Source organism: Bos indicus x Bos taurus, chromosome 15 (genome assembly GCF_003369695.1).
Source record: "Bos indicus x Bos taurus breed Angus x Brahman F1 hybrid chromosome 15, Bos_hybrid_MaternalHap_v2.0, whole genome shotgun sequence".
Taxonomy (NCBI): domain Eukaryota; kingdom Metazoa; phylum Chordata; class Mammalia; order Artiodactyla; family Bovidae; genus Bos; species Bos indicus x Bos taurus.
In genome coordinates, this window is record NC_040090.1 from 9156954 (window position 1) to 9178860 (window position 21907).

At 49.5% G+C, this 21907-nt stretch overlaps 1 protein-coding gene across 6 annotated transcripts in view; it reads right to left on the reverse strand.

The window, feature by feature from the left end:
• TSPAN18 (tetraspanin 18) overlaps window positions 1–21907 on the reverse strand; it is a 215614-nt gene that overhangs the window by 187971 nt on the left and 5736 nt on the right. Inside the window, exon 1 of one of the 6 annotated variants that reach the window (XM_027562589.1) lies at window positions 10944–10973. The exons of the other annotated variants lie outside the window; for them this stretch is intronic. The gene's annotated coding sequence lies outside the window, so the exon portion shown is untranslated. Of the gene's footprint in view, window positions 1–10943; window positions 10974–21907 lie in introns of those variants that run through there. 6 annotated transcript variants of the gene reach the window in all.

Here is a 21907-nt window from a genome sequence, read left to right on the forward strand (position 1 = left end):
CATGGGCTCCTGCCTCCAAATCACTGTGTGACCTTGGGCAAGCCACCAAGCATCTCTGGGCCATGGCCTTGCCTTAAAATGGGCAAGAGGGACCCGCTGTGCTGTGACGCCCCAGATGTCTTGCCAGCATCAATCTTGCTGTCGCTTCTGGGGTGTTTTATATACAGCAGACGTGCAGCACATACCAGAGACCCATGCCTATTGATTCTTAGTAAAGCTCTTCACGTGGCAGGTCACTGCTGGTTAAATCTGTGCGGAAATTAGGTGTTGAGGGAAGAATACCCTGTGATCTGGAAAACCAAATTGGGGTGGAGGGCTGCAAAAGGGGGAGTGGGGAAAGTACTTCATCTCAATAGGGCTCTTAAGAGCCCCTACAAACTACCATATCTGTGGATTCATTCTGCCCACAATTTATTATTATTTACTTTGGTCAAATATGTTTACAGAGTTGGGCAGGATTGTTTGGGTAAATACTCTGTTTCAGAAGATTCCAAGCCAAAAGCCCCATTTTCCTTGATTTAACAATAAATATCCATCCACCTCTACCTATGACTTTGAGGAAGGCAGAAGAGAATAATTCAGAAATGTCAGCCGCTAAGTGTCAATATTGAAAAACACATCTCTAGGTGATTAATTAAGATCAATGGCCAAAAGAAACACAGGAGAGCCCTCTTCTTAAAATGGGAAATGATACTGCTAATGAAAATGATTCTAGCAGACGTGTCGGCCTCTGATGCCTGGGTGAGTTCATGCCCCTTTCAGGATCTCAGTTTCATTAACTGTTACCTAATGGCCTGTGATTCTCAGAATGGGTTTCCCAGGGGTTCCTCAGGAGACACCCACGAGGAGAGGGAGAGGAGAGGGGGGACCAGCCGCCTATGCCTGCTTCACCGGGGCAGCTCCTCTCTGCGTTGTTTTGGAGGCTTCATGGTGAACTTTTTTTGAGGTCTGTGACCACAAGTAAGTTGAATGCCACTGGACTAAGTAATCCCAGACCTTTTTCACTTTGGCGTCTGGAATCTGGGATGCTGAAGATGGCACCTTGGTTAAGAAACTCCAAGGTCATCTGACGGGCAAATGGTTTTTCATCCAAAGGCCTCATAGTGGTCCGTGTGGAACAGCACTGGGGACAGAATGCCTCTGACTCTGGGATGGGCTCTCTGAATGTGCATGCATGTGTGCTCAGCCGCTTCAGTCGCCTCTGACTCTTTGTGACCCTCTGGACTGTAGCCCGCCAGGCTCTTCTGTTCATGGGATTCTCCAGGCAAGAATACTGGAGTGGGTTACCATGCCCGCCTCCAGGGGATCTTCCTGACTCAGGGATCGAATTTGTGCCTCCTGCATTGCAGGCAGATTCTTCACCCACTGAGCCACCTAGGAATCCTTTACAATGAGTGACTGAGGCCCAAAGAGGGTAAGAGATTTACCCAAGGTTCATAAGGAGCTTGTACTAGAGGAGGATTAATTTTCAGACTCCCATCTTGAAATCCCATTTCTTCCCACTCCACGTCGGCACCACTGGGCCACTCAGGACAGCGTGCTTTGGGGGTCAAAGCTTAGCACAAGTGCAGGTCGCTGCCCTGTCACAGACCCAGCTATGCCTCCCAGGCTCCTGTCTCACCACCCTTAAAATGGGAATGATTTTCATACATAACCTGTAGGGCTGTTGCAAGTACTCAGGAGGATAGTATATGCCATTTTTTGCCATAACCTGGGGCAAAGACAGGGACACAAAGTAAAGTGGATCCTTCCGCTGGGCTCGGTGCAGGAAGCATAGCATCTTTCTCCTGATTTCCACCCCCTTCCCGCATCAGCAGTGGCAAGCTGACCACCATCCCTGTTTCCCTGGTCACCTCTCCTGGGGATACCAAGAAGAAGAGGAATGGGATCCAGTGAGATGTTATGACGTTGTGTCCCTCCAAAGTCAAGCATGAATCACCGTCTTGAACTTTCTGGTTTCTCCTGACCTCATTTTAAGTTCTAGGCTCCAAATAAAACGATGTCTCCTCAGCACTGGGAAATGGCTAAAGAGCAACTTCAGGTTGGCGCACAGTCTGCCTAATGAGATGGAATCCACTCATTTGCAGCGTCAGGGAAATTAAGATGTGGAAGGAACTTTATCTCTGAGCCTCTGAGATACTGCAGAAGAAAGTGACGATCCCTCTAAATGCAAACTGGTCGCTTCGCCTCTGTTGTGAGAGAAGAAACCAAGGTCCAGAGAGGCTGAGTGATTCTGCCTGCGTCACACAGCCATAGAGTCTTTGGGTTAAAGAAACTGGGTGAGAATCAGATCTCCTGACCTCAAGGCTCTGCTGGGACTTGGAGGGGCGGGGAGTGGAGGGGATGAGGCGGAGCAAGGGTCAGGAGGGAAGTCTGAGTGTGAAAATGACCGTTCACACCTCCGAGTGTAAGTAGAGAGTGTAAGGCTCATGAGAGCACGAGCCTCTGAGGAAGAAGGAGAAACCTCTGGGGCATCTGACCTCCCCGGTGCACTTCAACTGTGAGCAGAGAAGTGTGAACAAGCGTGAGCAAGAGGGCTCTGAGCGGGGAGTGAATGAACGGGCGAGTGAGGGGAAATCCGAGTGTTGGAGAGAGAGAACAAGAGGAGGAAAAGCATTTGGGCCGTTTTCAAATTCCCACAGTCAAATAAATCAAAACAGATTGTTCTGAGACAAAGAGCCCATTTCAAACCACATCCTTTACCCCAAAGTCCACCCTCAATGGCCCACCTGATGCATTCTCACGGCCGACAGTAACAGCGATGGTAACATTCACAGTCAGGATTCTTGAACAGTCCTGAGGAGCAGGTGTGATCAACACCCAGTTTCCAGATCAGGCCACTGAGGCTTGGACAGGGGAAGTCCCTTGGTCCCTACATTTCCTCGCCCGGGTGATTCCTGGGATAAGGAAGCCTGGTGAGCAGCGGAGATGCAGCCAGCAAGCACCTTCCAGAAGCACTCTGTTCCTGAGGACCCTCCCTTTAAGGAGGGCTGCTCTGGCCACTGCACGCAGGATGGAGAAGCAGGCACCAGGACCAAGAAAGGAGTGAAGATGGCAGGTTCCCAGCTGTCCACAGGGCAAAGCAGATGCCCGCCTCTGCAGGAGTACCTGGCACCATGATGGGCAGTATTAGCTATTAGGAGCTGTGGGCATCACTTTGCCTGGGCGCCTGGCCCTGACCAGCCAGAGGAAGGCCCTGCCCTTCCATGAAAGCCAGGCCCTGGTGCACAGGACTAGACCAGAGAGAAGGTCTCCCATCTCCCACATCGACTTCAGTAAAGGGACGTGGGCCACATCTCAGTGACCATAGCCTCTCATGCTCCCAGTGGACATGAAGGGACAGCACCAGGCAAATGTCGCTCTGCCAGGCAGACCCAGCCACAAGACACACCACGCATTTTCTCATCCTAATCTTGTCCCGACCCCTGAACAATCCTTTGCAGTGGATGTTACTCTTCTGGCTTTGCAAACAGGTTAACCGAGGCTCAGAGAGACTAAATAACTTGCCCAACGTCTACAAAATTTTAAGTGTCCGTGTGGTCGGGACCGAAGCCAGCCTGACCTGGAGACTTTGCCCATTCTATGTCACCCATCACTCACCAACAAAGCCTTTCTCTCTGAAGGAGGCTGGGAGTCACCGAGGGCAGCGTTTCAAAGGCAAATCCTAACAAACGACCTGAAACAGACAATCTGCTCCGAGGGGGCAGCCCCTGCTCACCCTCAGCCTGCTCTTGCCCTGAAGGCGCCCCTTTGTCAAGGAAACCAGAAACCTAGAGTTCTATACTACATCTCTTTTTCAACTGGCTAGAATTCTGTTTTCTGTTAACAATGCAATATATTGAAATATAACCTATAAGCAGAAAAGTACCTGGATCTGAAATGTACAGCTCCGTGAATAGTCCCAAACTGGACACACCTGTAAACCCAGCAAGCAGAACACTAAAAGAAACAAACCAGCTCCCAGAAGCCCCTGGTGCCCTCTTCCAGGCTCTTCCTGACTTACGCCCAAATGGAACCACTATCATGGCTTGATTTAACACCATTGCTTCATTTCGCTGACTTTGAACTTTATATAAATAGAATCCTTCTGTGTATTCATTTTCACCTCTGGGGTCTTCTGCTCAATATCAGTTTTCTGAGATTTCCCCCCAAACTGCCATCAGCAGCAAGAGTGCATTCATTCTCTGCTGTGTAGCACTCCTATATCCATTCTAGGACTGATGAAAATTGAGTTGTTTCCAGGTATCATCTCTTATGGAGAACGAGGGCACAGACATTCTTATACATGCCTTTTAGGAGCACATGTACACGTCCTATTGGAAGTATACTTAAGAGTGGAATTCTTGGCTCATATGATCTCTGTATGCATGGTCTATGTATGCTTTAGCTGGGCTTCCTAGGTGGCTCAGTAGGTAAAGAATCCACCTGCAATGCAGGAGATGCAGGCAGACACAGGTTCGATCCCCAGGTCAGGAAGATCTCCTGGAGAAGGAAATGGCAACCCACTCCAGTATTCTTGCCTGGAGAATCCCATGGACAGAGGATCCTGGTGGGCTACCGTCCACTGGTCGCAAAGAGTCGGACATGACCGAAGCGACTAAGCACGCACACACACCCAATATTTTAATGTTGAGTCGGTTACGTCCTAAACATTGTGCGCCTTAAACAAGATACATCTCCAGCTAGGATCTGGCCTGCAGGCCACCATGTTCATGTTGCACCTTTGGCCTATGCTCTTCATTCATTGTAGCCACCAGCCAAACCATCTTCTGCAGTGCCTCACACGTTCATCTGATACAGTAGGGAAGATTCTAACATTCCCCCTCACCACAGTGATGAGTGACTGAGACCTCAGTTAGTGTCAAAGGCCGTCCTTCAGCGACTATTTCTCTCAGTTCAGTTCAGTTCATTTCAGTCGCTCAGTTGTCTCCAACTCTTTGCGACCCCATGAATCACAGCACACCAGGCCTCCCTGTCCATCACCAACTCCCGGAGTTCACCCAAACCCATGTCCATTGACTTGGTGATGCCATCCAACCATCTGATCCTCTGTCATCCCCTTCTCCTCCTGCCCTCAATCTTTCCCAGCATCAGGGTCTTTTCAAATGAGTCAACTCTTCACATCAGATGGCCAAAGTACTGGAGTTTCAGCTTCAACATCAGTCCTTCCAATGAACACCCAGGACTGATCTCCTTTAGGATGGACTGGTTGGATCTCCTTGCAGTCCCAGGGACTCTCAAGAATCTTCTCCAACACCACAGTTCAAAAGCATCAATTCTTCTGTGCTCAGCTTTCTTTATAATCCAACTCTCACATCCATACATGACCACTGGAAAAACCACGGCCTTGACTAGATGGACCTTTGTTGGCAAAGTAATGTCTCTGCTTTTGAATATGCTGTCTAGGTTGGTCATAACTTTCCTTCCAAGGAGTAAGCATCTTTTAATTTCATGGCTGCAATCACCATCTGCAGTGACTTTGGAGCCCAGAAAAATAGTCTGTCACTGTTTCCACTGTTTCCCCATCTATTTCCCATGAAGTGATGGGACCGGATACCATGATCTTAGTTTTCTGACTATTGAGCTGTAAGTCAACTTTTTCATTCTCCTCTTTCACTTTCATCAAGAGGCTCTTTAGTTCTTCACTTTCTGCCATAAGGGTGGTGTCATCTGCATATCTGAGGTTATTGATATTTCTCCCGGCAATCTTGATTCCAGCTTGTGCTTCTTCCAGCCCAGCGTTTCTCATGATGTACTCTGCATAGAAGTTAAATAAGCAGGGTGACAATATACAGCCTTGATGTACTCCTTTTCCTATTTGGAACCAGTCTGTTGTTCTATGTCCAGTTCTAACTGTTGCTTCCTGACCTGCTTATAGGTTTCTCAAGAGGCAGGTCAGGTGGTCTGGTATTCCCATCTCTTGAAGAATTTTCCACAGTTTATTCTGATCCACACAGTCAAAGGCTTTGGCATCGTCGACAAAGCAGAAATAGATGTTTTTTCTGGAACTCTCTTGCTTTTTCGATGATCCAGAGGATGTTGGCAATTTGGTCTCTGGTTCCTCTGCCTTTTCTAAAACCAGCTTGAACATCTGGAAGTTCACAGTTCACGTACTGCTGAAGTCTGGCTTGGAGAATTTTGAGCATTACTTTACTAGTGTGTGAAATAAGTGCAATTGTGCGGTAGTTTAAGCATTCTTTGGCATTGCCTTTCTTTGGGACTGGAATGAAAACTAACCTTTTCCAGTCCTGTGGCCACTGCTGAGTTTTCCAAATTTGCTGGCATATTGAGTGCAGCACTTTCACAGCATCATCTTTCAGGATTTGAAATAGCTCAACTGGAATTCCATCACCTTCACTAGCTTTGTTCATAGTGATGCTTCCTAAGGCCTACTTGACTTCACATTTCAGGATGTCTGGCTCTAGGTGAGTGATCACACCATCGTGATTACCTGGGCCGTGAAGATCTTTTTTGTACAGTTCTTCTGTGTATTCTTGCCACCTCTTCTTAATATCTTCTGCTTCTGTTAGGTCCCTACCATTTCTGTCCTTTATTGAGCCCATCTTTGCATGAAATGTTCCCTTGGTATCTCTAATTTTCTTGAAGAGATCTCAGGTCTTCCCCATTCTGTTGTTTTCCTCTATTTCTTTGCACTGATCACTGAGGAAGGCTTTCTTATCTCTCTTTGCTATTCTTTGGAACTCTGCATTCAAATGGGTATATCTTTCCTTTTCTGCTTTGCTTTTCACTTTCCTTCTTTTCACAGCTATTTGTAAGGCCTCCTCAGACAGCCATTTTGCTTTTTTGCATTTCTTTTTCTTGGGAATGGTCTTGATTCCTGTCTCCTGTACAATGTCATTGAACCTCCATCCATAGTTCTCTATGAGGATAAAATTACTGGGTTGGCCTAAAAATTTGTTCAGATGTTTCTGTAACATCTTATAGAAAAATCCGAAAGAATTTTTGGCCAGCCCAACACATTGCAATTATTTGAACAATCTCTTCAAACTACACATGCCCAGCACTGCGCTAGTACTGATGAGACTTCCTGAGAACACAGACACCCAGGCATGATTATTTGGGAATGTATCCTAATTAAGAACCTTTGCGTGAGGCCATAGAGCACAAAGCCAGTGACAGCAGAGCACCCAGCTTCCAAGCAGCTAGTCTCTAGCACCCTGGAGGTGCTCCATCACTTCAGTCGTGTCTGACTGTGTGTGACCCTCTGGACTGTCACCCGCCAGGCTCCTCTGTCCATGGCATTCTCCAGGCAAGAATCCTAGAGTGCCGTGCCCTCCTCCAGGGGATCTTCCCGACCTAGGCATTGAACCCACATCTCTTTGTGTCTCCTGCATTGGCAGGTGGGCTCTTTACCACTAGTGCCACCTGGGAAGCCTACCTAGCACCCTAGGGTACCCTAAATCTACCCTGTGGGCTAACACTCCAACTTCCTCCAACCATAACAGACATCAATAATTGATCTTGGCCCTCCTTCCTGCTGAGCCCAAGTAACCCAGCCTGATCTACCCTTCAGCAGACCCTACTAATTGATCAGAGTTGGCATTTGAGATTAAATGTATTTGCCACCAGGCCTTCCCAGTTGGCGCTAGTGGTAAAGAACCCATCTCCCAGTACAGGAGACTTTGGAGATGTGGGTTAGACGCCTAGGTCGGGAAGATCCCCTGGATGAGGGCATGGCAACCCACTCAGGATTCTTGCCTGGAGAATCCCATGGACAGAGGAGCCTGGCAGGCTATGGTCCATAGGTTTGCAAAGAGTCGGACACGACTGGAGCAACTTAGCATGCCCACATGTGTATTTGCTGCTCCTGCTATTCAGTATTGGCCTCTGGAAATGCTTGCTCCTTTCTCAAGTGGCTCAGCTTTTTTAACATCTGGATGGGTAAGAAACAGAGAAGGGACCAAACCCAAGCCTGGCTCCATTCTTCAACTGCTCTGATTCTGATTCCCACGCCAACCCAAGAAGCTTGCCATGAAGATAATTTATCTCTGCCCTGGGATATTTTTGTTTGTTTGGGTTTTTGGCTATGGGTTTTATGGGTGGCAAACAAGTCCAGAGAGGGCTAGTGCCTTGCCCAAGGGGAACTTGAACCATCTCCCCATTGCTAATCCAGGGCTCTTTCACTCTCTCCAGGGGACCTCTCACAACCAATTAGGAACTACTGGAAAAGCCAGAAACACAATGGTAACCTCATTCATCCCGCACCAATCACATCTGGTTCACTTCTTCCCCGCTAAGCAGTAAACAGTGGAGACAGCGTCCAGGCTGGCCGCAGGCTGGGATCTCAGCTCAGAGACAAGGCCTCGGCCCAGAGCCGGCGAGAAGTCATTCTCAAGCTGATCCCTGGGCTCTAAGAAAGAGATTTTCCCTAATGCAGCTGAGTTCGGTGACCCAACATGGTTGAAAATTGTTGTTTTCCAATGCGATAATCCACACAAACCCAGGGAGGGCTCCAAGATGAAGAGCTTCCAGCAGCAGCCAGGGAGGGGCAGGGGGGGCCTCTGTGGTCCCACCGCTTTCTGTCTTTATTAACATTTGCAGAAAAACTCACAGTGCGCTTTGCTGCAAATGAAAACCAAGCAATTTCATTTTCTCCCCTCAACCAGGCCAGATGGCTCCTTCTCGCTCTTCTCCCCTTGCTCATGCTAGAATTTTTTTTTTTCTTTTAAGCTCAAAAATACTAAAAGATCCCTCACATCTGCAGATCTGCCTTTCCAGGTCATTTTTAGCCAAAGGTACCCAAAACTGAGTCCTTGGATTGTCTTAAAACAGCATCTCCCCCCTTGGGAACAGCTGTATCTTCACCTCCAAAGTCTTTGCCTTCTATAGAGCTTTGGGGCTCCCTGGGGTGGCAGAGGAAGGCACCCAACATGCCCGTCCACGCCCACATCCACATCGGAGACTGAAGGCAAGACCCGGAATGCCTGCAGTGCTTGGGAGACGTCCAGCTCAAAATGTGGGGAATTCCTACCCTTGCACACACCTCTCCCCAAACTTCTGAGGACTCGTGTTCATGGCAGGACCTGATGGAGTTACTCAGCTTCCCACCAACCTGCACTGCTCTTATCTAGTTTCACATGGAATGAAAAGAAACCACCTCGAGGTTGCTCTCTCTCTCTCTCTCTCTCATACACATACACACATACACACACACACACACACACACACACACACACACACACAAGAAAGTGACAGGGTCAGAATCTACCCATGATGGCCTGACCCCAGGCCCAAATTCTGACTGCTGCCGCACAAGGTTCTCGTCCCATTACTACTGAACTGGCTGGAATGGACCTTGCCCTAATCCTGTCCCCATCCCAAAGGTACAGTCATCTGCTGCCTTCAACATCGCACTGATTTCCACCATGGCCCTTGGTGATGCCTTAAGGCCCAGGTTCTTGTGTGTGTGCCAAGTCCCTTCAGTCGTGTCTGACTCCTTGTGACCCCATGGATTGTAGCCCTCCAGGCTCCTCTGTCCATGCAATTCTCCAGGCAAAAATACTGGAATGGGTTACCATGCCCTCCTTCAGGGGATCTCCCTGATCCAGGGCTTGAACCTCCATGTCTTCTGTCTCCTGCATTGGCAGACACGTTCTTTACCATTAGTACCACCTGGGAAGCCCAAGGCCCAGGCTCAGGGCCCAGAAAAACCCATCCAAGTGCACACATGTGTACGCATTGGTGTGACATCAGCTCCTTAATTCTCTTTTGGGGGAATAAATACTACCTCTGTTCACACCATTCTGTTAACTGGCAGGAGAGACAAGACTACAGACGTGTACTAGGGAGATGACCTCCCACTCCCTATGGGAGGACCTTTAAGAAAAATATTCTCTCAAGATCCTTTAGGTACCAAGGCACAGATAGTCTCAGAAAATCAAGCAGCATCAGGAGCCCAGCCAGGACTGGTAAAAAAATCTCTGACAAAGGGCGACTTTGTGTGGGAGGGAAGGAGGGCGAGGTGGGTGCTGGAGAAGCTGAGTTCCCATCATTCTCCAAGTGAGAGCAGTACCAAGCCTGAGTCACCCACATAAGCAACAGGGGATCTTCCAGGAGACCAGAAATTCCATGTCCTCAGAGAGAGGGACAGAGGGGACCTGAGACAGGGGCAAAGGTTGGGACATGAGAGGGGTAGCCAAGAGGGTGAAACCTGAGTCAGGGACCCAGGAGAGAATTCCTCACAGTGGGTGTGGTTCAGGGGCTTCAAGACCAGTGTTGAACTGCGTGGTTTTACATCTTCTGGATGTAGCCCCCTCCACCTCAAATCTTCAGTAAAAGTCTAGTACAGTCATCCCTCAAGACTGATCACAGGACCTCCATGGATAGCAAAATCCACTGATCCTGCGTATAAAATGGTGTAGTGTTTACATATAACCTACACCTATCCTTCTGTTTCCTTGACATCATCTTATGATAATACCCAAAGGGAAAAGTGAAAGTATGAGCTGCTCAGTCATGTTCGACTTTTTGCGTCTCCATAGACTCACAGGCTCCTCTGTCCATGGAATTCTTTAGGCAAGAATACTGGAGTGGGTTGCCAGGGAATCTTCCCGACCCAGGGATGGAATCTCAGTCTCCTGCACTATAGGCAGATTCTTTACCACCTGAACCACCAAATGTAAATGCTATGTAAATAGTTGTTCTCTCTCTCAGTTGCTCAGTCCTGTCCGACTCTTTGCCACCCCGTGGAGTAGTTCACCGGGCTCCATGGTCCATGGAATTTTCCAAGCAAGAATAGTAGAGTGGGTTACCACCTTTTACTCCAGGGGATCTTCCTAACCCAGGGATTGAAACCACGTCTCTTGCATCTTCCGCACTGGCAGGTGGATTCTTTACCACTGAGCCACTGGGGCAGCCCAAACAGTTGCTGGAGTGTGGCAAATTCAAGTTTTGCTTGTTGTGGAACTTTCTGAAATTTTTACCTTTGAATGTTTTCAATCCACAGTTGGTTGAATCCACCGGTGCAAAATCTGGGGATGCGGAGAGCTGACTGGACACATGATGGAAGAAAGAAAGAATGAATGAATGTCTACACCAAGCAACACCAGGAACCCTCTTCTGCATTCAACAGACCTCCCAGGCCAGGATCCTCTTGCATTGGAAAAGGCTGGGCCTTGTAATGGTTCAGAGAAACCCTTACCACTCCAAACAACCTGGTGATCTATGGGATTCCATTATCTTAGCACCTCAAGTTTCCCTTCCATAAAACAAGGATTAAAAATCTCACCCCAGTCGGACTGTTGGGCATCAAATGAGATCATATACATGGGTGTCTACTGGATACATGGAAAAATTCTGCTGTGCTTCTGGGATGGAAAGGGGAGGAAAGAGAACCAATGTAGAAGGTCATGCCACATGCAGCACCAGGTGGATCCAGCTTGAACTGTCCCCTTTTTTCCAGATGAGGAAACTGAGGTTCAGTTAGGATTAAAAACTTGCCAAGGCCATGAAGCTGGTGAGGATTTGGATAGTCAGGATCTGAAGTGTGGAATTCAGAAGCCGGAATCCCCCCTTACGTATTTTATATCCCCACTCAAATACCACCTGGGCTCTACAGCTGCCTTCAGAACTCTTCCTTCTTGAAAAGCATTTAATTTTAAACCTGTACATTTCTCCCCAGCAGACATGCACAGAACTTTATTTAAATTTATTGTTATCATTATTATTGCTTTGCTTAAAGATTCCTTAACAGAGATTTTTTTTCTTTGCCCACAAACACACACACATGCACCTCTCCAACAGGTTTGAATAAAGCTTTGTGACTGGTAGGGCTACTCAGAAACAAAAATTGCCTATTATTTCAATTCAATTACATAGCAACCACTTTTTTTTTTAAAGACTATATTTATTTGAGCTTATTGTGCGGCAAATCATCAGACATTTTCTTTCTCCAAACTATTTTGAGAAGAGAAAATGATCAAATGAAAGGGAGGAAATGTTAGGCATATCATCCCCGCTATTGAGAATAATGCTGATGGATTTTCCTCTTGCACTTTTAATTTATTTAAACAACACCCCCGCTTCCATCAACAACCACGCCTTGGCTTCCTGAGCGCTTTTCTCCAGGGGATTGGAGGCCTTTCGGTTGTAGTCCCTGTTGGAGACACTAAGGGGCGGTTCTAGAGTCAGAGGAGACGTGGAGGAGGAGCAGTCGTGCTGCCCAGGCTGTGGGTGTGATGTCAGAGGTCTGCAGCAGACTTGAGCGCTGGCTGCAGCCCAAACAGGGTTAAGTCTAGGTTCTGACTGTCTGGACTCCCAGTCCAGTGCTCGCCCCACCTCTTCAGTTGGGGAACAACGGTAAGGACGGCAATTCAGGGGTTCGGTCTAGTCCAGCCCTCTTGGTGCGTGCATGTTAAGTCGCTTCAGTTGTGTCTGACTCCACGACCCCATGGACTGTAGCCCGCCAGGCTCCTCTGTCCATGGCGATTCTCCAGACAAGAATACTGGAGTGGGTTGCCATGCCCTCCTCAGTCCTCTTGGTGCCCCTACCCAATTCCCAGGCTTTCGTGAGCCCATCCCAGGCTCTGAGCTTGGCTCCCGTAGTCCCCGTTCGGTCTCTGGGCTCAGAAGAGGGAAGGGCCCCCCCCCGGGGAGAGCCACCACCTGTGACCCCCACTCCAGCCCCTCCGCAGCCCCTGCAACCTGACCTCTATCTCCTCAGCCTCACAGAACCAGCAGCAGTGGCCTCAGAGGTCACTCTGTTTGCCTTGGCTCCACAGCCTGCTTCCCCAGCAAGAAGCCGCTGGAAAGGAAAATAAAACAACAACAAAAAGCCTTTTGATCTGCCAGCGGACGTCCTCGTCCAACCCTGGGGGAAGGTGGAAACCACTCTCTGGAGTGACCTGCTAACCCCTCTCTCACAAATACTCTCCAAAGGGCCCCAGGGTCTTTCAGAGACCCCACTAGGGCAGGCTCCCGGCCCCATGAGATGAAAGGGTCATAAATGACATCTGTAGGGACTAAGTAGGGATGGGCAGGGGCCAGGAAGAGGCCAGAGAGGACCCAGAAACTATGGAAAGAGAAGATGGCCACTGACCCAGGCTGGCCACTCCACAGGAGGTGGTCACCACAGACTGTCTGCATGAAGGAGCAGCGAGAAAGAGGTGTGTCCCAGAAAAGCAATTCACTTCAGCAGTAAGGAATCCAGCAAAGGCATCATGCTGTCCACACAGGGGTATACCAGGCACCCATCCTGAGACGACGTGGCAAGTAACTGACACGGGAGCCGTGCCTCTCCCCTACCCCGCAGTCCACTCTGGAGGCTCCCTATGTCTTTGGGGACAGTTCTGCTGACTCCAGGAGGCCTTACTCAAGCATCCCCATTCAGTCTCTTGGCTTGAAGGCAGGCTGGAAGCTTCCAGAAGCTGATGTCCCCAGGAGCCACCCTCAACCAGTGAGAGATGGAAGTTGGTGACCACTTGCTGGGCCAAGTCTGAGGGGTGCTTCACACAGTCTCTGGGAGGGTCCCCAGCGGGATGGGGCCCCAGTTGCCCACAGCAGGAGGCAGCCTGTTAACACATCTTTGATTGGCTCTCCTCCCTTCATTTCCTCTGGAGAAGGGATAGGCTACCCACTCCAGTATTCCTGGGCTTCCCTTGTGGCTCAGCTGGTAAAGAATCCGCCTGCAATGCGGGAGACCTGGGTTTGATCCCTGGGTTGGGAAGATCCCCTGGAGAAGGGAAAGGCTACTCACTCCAGTATTCTGGCCTGGAGAATTCCATGGACTATGCAGTCCATGGGGTAGCAAAGAGTCGGACACGATTGAGCGTCTTTCATTTCACCCCTCCCTGCCCACTCACCCATCTGGGACAACCTCGCCATACATACACTCTTTGTACCTGGGTATTCTTTGGAAAGAATGATGCTAAAGCTGAAACTCCAGTACTTTGGCCACCTCATGCGAAGAGCTGACTCATTGGAAAAGACTCTGATGCTGGGAGGGATTGGGGGCAGGAGGAAGAGGGGACGACAGAGGATGAGATGGCTGGATGGCATCACCGACTCGATGAACGTGAGTCTGAGTAAACTCCGGGAGATGGTGATGGACAGGGAGGCCTGGCGTGCTGCGATTCATGGGGTCGCAAAGAGTCGGACACGACTGAGCAACTGAACTGAACTTAACTGAACCCAAACCCTTGCTCAGGGCATGTTTTTGGAGACCCCCATCTAGACCAAGGCAGAAGTGTACATGCTAAGACAGAACCAGTGAAAACATGCAAGATGCAAAGTAGAAAGGGTGAATGCCTCCAGGGGCGGTAAGCCCCCTCGCTTCAAGCTGCAAACATTCAACAATGCAACCCTGGGTGCCAGCTGTTGTCCTGGTACTACTATACTCTTCAAGGTACTGTACTGAAAGATTAAAAATGTTTTATTTATTTATTGTGTTTGCTTTTATGTCTTGTCTTGCCTGGAAAATCCCATGGATGGAGGAGCCTGGAAGGCTGCAGTCCATGGGGTCGCTGAGGGTTGGACACAACTGAGCGACTTCACTTTCACTTTTCACTTTCATGCATTGGAGAAGGAAATGGCAACCCACTCCAGTGTTCTTGCCTGGAGAATCCCAGGGACGGGGGAGCCTGTTGGGCTGCCGTCTATGGGGTCGCACAGAGTCGGACACGACTGAAGTGACTTAGCAATAGCAATAGCAATTGTTAGTGTGAAAAGTATTATAAACCTGTTACAGTATAGTATTATATAGCAGATCGTGTTAGTTGGGTACCTAGGCTAACTTTGTTGGACTTACAAATTGAACTTATGAACATGTTCGTGGAATGGAGCTTCATACGTGAGGTACCTACTATATATATGACAAATATACATATATATACATATATACTGGCAGACTTGGTTACTCAGACAGTAAAAGCGTCTGCCTGCAATGCTGGAGCCCCAGGTTCGATCCCTGGGTCAGGAAGATCCCCTGGAGAAGGAAATGGCAACCCACTCCAGTACTCTTGCCTGGAAAATGCCATGGGTGGAGGAGCCTGGTGGGCTACAGTCCATGGGGCCACAGAGTTGGACATGACTGAACGACTTCACTTCACTATACTGTATATAGGACATATATACATACAGTTGGGTACCTAGGCTAACTGTTAGACTTACGAACTGGACTTAGGAATGTGTTCTTGGAAATGGAATTCCTTCATACGTGAGGGACCTACTGTATATAGGAATAACGGGCAGCTTATACACAGCTGTGCTCATTTACTGGGCAAACAATTCAGCAGGATTGGGGGTTGCTCACGACGGGTCTGGGTAAGGAGATGGGCTTAAAACTCGGTTTCCATTGAATCTGCTTTTGTTCTATTTCTATACTCTCTATGTTTATTCTGATTATTTTTTCTTTGGTCTTTTACCAATAAAAAGTGGTTCATTTCAAAGAGCTTCTGGAAAGTAAAAAAAAAAAAAAGAAAAGAAAAAGAACTATAGAGAGTGAGAAAAACCCAGAATCAATGACCCACCCCGACTTCCTAGGACCCTCCCACTTCTTCTCACCTCCCTCTCAGTCCCCTGCAGTACCATGGGTCCCAATTCCCTTAGAGGTTTGGCAGTTGCTGTCAAACAGAGGAGTTAAGGACTGGAAGGGAGCAAAGGGCCAGGGTGAGAGGCCTCGAGCCCCCTGGATCCTGATTTCCTCCCACTCTGGCTGATAAGACACGAACCAGCTCCAACAGAGAAGACGGTGTCCCACAGAGGAGCAGAGCCAGGGAACAGACCATGTAATGCCGGGTCTTTAAAGAGATGATCAAATTAAAACGAGGCTTTTAGGGTGGGTCGTAATCCAATCCAACTAATGCCCTTATAAAAAGAGATTTGGACCCCCAGGGGACACCAGATTGGACCCTCAGGGGACACCAGAGGTACATGAGCACAAAGGACCCAGGGAGTAGACAGCCTGCTGCAAGCCTAGGAGAGAGACCTCAGAAGAAACTGCATCTGCCAACACTTTGATCATGAACTTCTACCCTTCTACCCAAAACTGTGAAAAAATAAATTTGATAAGAATCAACTTACTTAGTGCTCGCAACAACCCAATAAATTAGGTATTATTTTTAGTCCCATTTTATGGACAAGAAAGTGATGAACAAAGAGGTTGAGTAACTTGCCCAACCCTGCAGAGCTGGTGAGTGATAGAGTTGGGACTGTAAACCATCCCTTTGGATGAGACAGGGCTCGTAAGTGCCTGGCACACTGAAACTGATCAATACATGTTAGCTACACTCATTACCTGAAACCACCTGAAAAAGACCGGTCTGCAAAGGTAAGAATGGAGGAAGGCATTTTGTGGGCACCTGCCAGGTGCCTGGACCCCAGGGATGGGCCAAGGCTGACAGGGTCCCTGCCCTCCAGAGGTTACGCTAGAATGGGGAGATGGAAGTTAAATAATCACACACACAAGTCAACAATCACCCAATTTTGACAAACTTCCTGTTAAGAAGAGGATAGTGGAGCCATCGGGGCTTCCCTGGTAGCTCAGCTGGTAAAGAATCCACCTGCAATGCAGGAGACCCTGGTTTGATCCCTGGGTCAGGAATATCCCCTGGAGAAGGGATAGGCTACACACTCTAGTATTCATGGGCTTCCCTGGTGAGTAAATAATCTGCCTGCAATGAGGAATACCTGGGTTCTGTCCCTGGGTTGGGAAGATTCCCTGGAGGGAGCATGGCAACCCACTCCAGTATACTTGCCTGGAGAATCCCCCAGGACAGAGGAGCCTGCTGGGCTATAGTCCATGGGGTGGTACAGAGTTGGACATGACTGAGGGACTAAGCAGACAGCATAGTGGAGCCATCAGAGCCAATGGGTGAGAAATTTGGCCCACTTGGAAGTCAAGGACGGCTTCTTGGAGGAAGTGATGGGATCCAAAGGATACAGGGGAGTTGGGTAGCTAAAGAAGGAGGGAGAGATTGTAGTGATTGGGGAAGAGCATTCAGAGTGGCCCTGTTCGGGTAAGGGCAAGAGAAGGAAGCCAGGTGGTGCTAGGCTGGAGCAGAGGGTGGTAGGCTTGGGCGGCAGAGGGGGCAAAAGTTGCCAGAAAGTCTTAGAAACACAAGTGAGGTGCTCGCTTTGGCAGCACATACACGAAAATAAACGCAAGTGAGAATCTATGGAAAGGGTTTCCAAAAGAGTGCAAGATGGCCAGCACGATCGCATTACACAACAGATGTTTCCTCTAACAAAGCATGCAGGTTGAACGTCAGTAAATTGAATTTTATTTTTAAGGCGGTAGGGAGGAACGGGAATCTGAGAGTTAACTGTCTGTAAATGGGATGAGGAGCCTCTGATCCAGCTGGCATTTCATAGATCCGGCCACCTCGAGTGAGGTACCCCTGCTAGGTAACAATACCGGAGGAGGACTGGCCTTCCGTGTGGCAGCATGTGGGCGAGTGTCTCTGCTGGTCGTGGCCATCTGCTCCTTCATGGGTCTCAGGGCACCGGAAGCTCGTGAGCATGGCTCTCCCCAGCGGCCACCCCACAGCCTATTTCCTGGCACCCACAACCTTCCAGGCTCCTCTTCCCCAGCTCCTCCTCATCCCCCAAGCTTTAACTTGTACTTACTTCCATGGGGAGGCCTTTGCTGCCCCAGCCCCCAGATGTGTCTGTCTTTCATGAGTTTGTCCGGGCACCCCCGGCACCCCCCTGGGTTTGTCCCCATACTATCCCCAGGGCCCCCACCTAAGGGGGTTACCGGTAGAGGCCTTGGTGCACAGCAAAGAAGGATGAGATCCCAAATAGCTCTAAGAATTCATTCATTCATTCAGCATGTATGAACACCTATGAACATCCATCTATTCTGTCCCGGGCACTGAGTTACACATGCTGTGGGCACCATGGAGAATGAGACAGACAAGTCTCTGCCCTCACCCCGCTGAGGAAAACACATCATAAATAAAGTAATCAGAATAATTCCAACATTCACTGAACACTTTTGAGGTGCCCCGTTCAATCCTACAAGATACATTTATGCATTTTAATCTTATGTTATCTTCATAAAAGATAAAATGATGGTGATCATTTCGCAAAACATACAAAAATTGGGTAACTATGTTGTACATCTGAAACTAATATAATGTTTTATGTCAATTAGAACTCAGTTTAAAAAAAAACCTTATGGTGGTACAGAGAACTTAAGTATTTGGTTAAAGGCCACTGAAAGTCATGGGCTGTGGCCGAACTGGGACTTGAACCAGGGCCCTTACGCTCAGAACGCCTAACCCTGCATGGCATGTTGCCTCTTCTGCTTTCAATGCACGGGATGGAGCTGTGTATCTGAACCTCGGCCTCCACAGCTGAGCCTCCAAACCCTCCAGGGTCCCTGTGGGATGGGCTCGGGGACTGGGAGCCTCAGCTAGTCCATCCTAGGCCCCCTTCTCATGCAGAGAAGTCGGGACACTGCCCCCGGGGGAGAGGAACCCAACTTGCCAACATCACAGTGATCTCTGGTGCTGAAGGTGAACCTAGGGTAAACAGCAAGGATAATTCATCAGGACCAGACATCTTAGCCTGAGAGGAGATGGAGACAACAGGCACCCCACCCCCAAGAAAGGTAAGTCAAAAAAAAAAAAAAAAAGTAAAGGGTGCCTTTCCTGCAGTCCTTTCAAATCATTCTTTCTAGAAAACATCCTATCTGCAATCAGTTACGATCCACATGCATTGATGTTTCTTAAGCCCATACTGAACACCCAACACCCTTCCAAGCCTGTTGTGTGCTGTGTGCTAAGTTGCTTCAGTCGCCTTCGACTCTTTGTGACCCCATGAACTGTGGACCGCCAGGCTCCTCTGTCCATGGGATTCTCCAAGCAAGAATACTGGAGTGGGTTGCCATTTCCTTGTCTAGGGGATCTTCCCGACCCAGGGATTGAAACCATGTCTCTTACATCTCCTGCACTGGCAGGCGGGGTCTTTACCACTAGTGCCAGCCGGGAAGCCCCTCCAAGACTGTTGGGAGGGAACAAATATGGAAAGCAGCATCTGACAAATGTCAGTGGTGGACAGAGTATGTCTGATGCAGACACTGACTCTTCTGATGCTTTTAACTAGGCCACGAAGTGGGTGCAAATCCTCACTTTATTGATAAGAAGACTGAAATATACAGAGATTACCCGTTACTAATTATATAGTTGAATGACCTTGACTGATAACATACCCACCTGTTATGGATTGAATTGTGTGCCCCCCAAAGCTGTGTTGCCATCCTAACCGCCGATCCGTGACCTTATTTGAAAACAGGGTCTTTGCCAATGTCATCGAGTTCAGATGAGGTCATTAGGCTCTAACCCAATGTGACTGGAGTCCTCGTAAGAAGAGGAAGGACAGACACAGGGAGAACACCTGTGATGACAGGAGAGGGGACTGGGGTGATGAGTCCACAAGCCAAGGAACAGCAAGAGCTGCCAACAGCCCCAGGAGCAAGGGAGGACCCTGCCCTGGAGCCCTGCTGACACCTTGGCGTTGGACTTTCAGCCCCCAGAACTGTGAGAGGATGAATGTCTGTGGTTTGAAGCTCCCAGTTTAGGGTATTTATCACTGCAGCCCTGGGAAACCAATACAGCCTCATGGGGCTCTTGAGCTCGTCCAAAGCTCTGTCCCAGGGTTTAGTGGGGAGGGGCTGCAGCAGCTGACATCTGGGGGCAGGAGTGAATGAGATGTGTTTTAGGGACCTCACAGTGCCTGACTCTCAGCCTAACTGGCTTGCCACCCCCCCACCCCACTGCTTCTCAGAGAAGCCGTGGGCATATTGGTGGCAGCCGCAGTGGGAGGCCAGTCTCTCTGTGCCCCAGGAACAATCGTCTCCTCTACTCAGGGGTACACAGGCCATCTCTGAATCCTGTCTTAAGGAGTCAAACCTTCCCAAAGACCCTTCCACCCCAGTGTCCAGTCCACCAGCTATTCCTGGGAGGTCTTTTGCAAGGGAGGGGACAGTAAATCCCCATTATCCTCGGGGTGTTTATATTTTGGCTGGAGGAGCCCCTCATTGCCCTGGAGGCTAAAAGAACAGAAAAAATGAGTACCTTGGGCTCGCCCTAGGGAGGGAGCCCTGTATGCCAGGAACCAGGTGGTGGCGGGCTGCCGCGCCCCCAGGAGGCTGAGGCGCTCTTGGCCAGCAAGAACGCGGCAATCTGTCCCAGCCGGAGAGGCGGCACCAAGGGAGGGGGCCTCTCTCAGAGGCACCCCCAGGCCCTGCGCCCACAGTGGTAATTAGACATGAAAAGACGGGCCTAAATCCAAGGGCCGGGGCTCCAAATTCTTCTCCCATTTCAAATGGAAGCCGTATTAGTTCAACACAAGAGCCCAGCCGGAGGCCACCCAGGATGGGAGCCCAGAGCCTCTCCATCCAAGAGACGGGAGTGAAGGATGGGTGTGTTGGGGGTCGGGGGGGGACTTTGGGGAGGGGGGAGCACTTGGAGCCTTGCCTCAGATGCTGGTCCCTGGCCAGAGGCTTCGCTCCCTTCTAACTCAAGTGGGCGAGGAGCAATGCGCAAACATCCTGACACCTACTAAGTGCCAGGCGCGTAATTAGCTTTATAGCTTTCTACATTCTTTCCGTTTTACAGAGAAGAAAACTGAGGCTCAGAAAGATGCACTCATGCTAAAGCAGGGGAGTCAGGATTCAAATCTAAATTTGACCATCTTACAGGGCTGGGAAGCCTCATTAGACTCTCTTTACTTGCTCAGTCCCACGAGGAGCGAAAGGGGAAGGGGGAGGCTACAGAGATGGGAAAGGAGCCCAGGTAACTTTCTGTCATTTGGGGGGCACCCTAAAGCTCGAATGCACAGCAGTTCCCAAAGCAATGTATGTAGGGCCCAAATGCCTATGGCTTTCACCAGGAGTATTTACAACCAAGCCTTCTCAAGCCCCAGTGCTACTGCCTCAGCTTCCAGATAGTTCCTGCAGCCTCCCCCAGCCTCCTCTCCCCCTGCCCCTTGCACACACAGAAGATGAACACAGAGCTCTTCCCCATTAGGGAGTGGGAAGAAGAAACAGAAGAAGTAGGTTCTGGAGGGTCTTGGAAGAAGTCCTCAGAGCAGCAAATTTCAGTAGGGCAAAGGAGGCCATGGGAGCTCTGGGTCGAAGGTCAAGGGCCTGGCTCTGCACCCTTGCTGTGTGTTCACAGGTCAGTCCCTGGGCCTATCTGAGCCCTGCCTCTCTCCCGTGTATTATGGGCACTACATCATCTGCCCAGAGATTGTTTCCAGGTACACTGTCTGTAATCTCCTAAGAGCAATGCACTGCTGATGCTAAGTCATGTCAGCCGTGTCCAGCTCTGTGCAACCCCATAGACGGCAGCCCATCGTCCCTGGGATTCTCCAGGCAAGAACACTGGAGTGGGTTGCCATTTCCTTCTCCAATGCATAAAAGTGAAAGTGAAGTCGCTCAGTAGTGTCCGACTCTTAGCGATCCCATGGACTGCAGCCTACCAGGCTCCTCCGTCCATGGGAGTTTCCAGGCAAGAGTACTGGAGTGGGTTGCCAGTGCCTTCTCCAAGAGCAATGCACATCAAGGATCATTAAGGAAAGGAAGCGTCCATGTTTTAAGGACTGACTACGTGCCAGGTCTATGCTAGAAGCTTCAAAGGCATCATCTCAGTGAATCCTCAAAGTATTCTATCCAGGAAATAGAAATGCAAGGAGTTAGTGCCTGGTAAATAGCAGCCTCCCTTGCAGCTGGTTTGGGGCCAGGTGACAGTTCTGACCGATCCACCGGAGCTGAGGTGATGTGTGTCACCTCCAGCTGAGGCAGTGGAGTCTTCCTGGGCCTTTTCCTTCTCCATCACTCTCCTCTCCTTCTGCAGTAACCATGGATGCCACATCACCCATGATGTGCAGCTACAACGATGGTGGATCCACCGTCCGCCTGGGTCCCTAAGTGACCGTGTGGAGC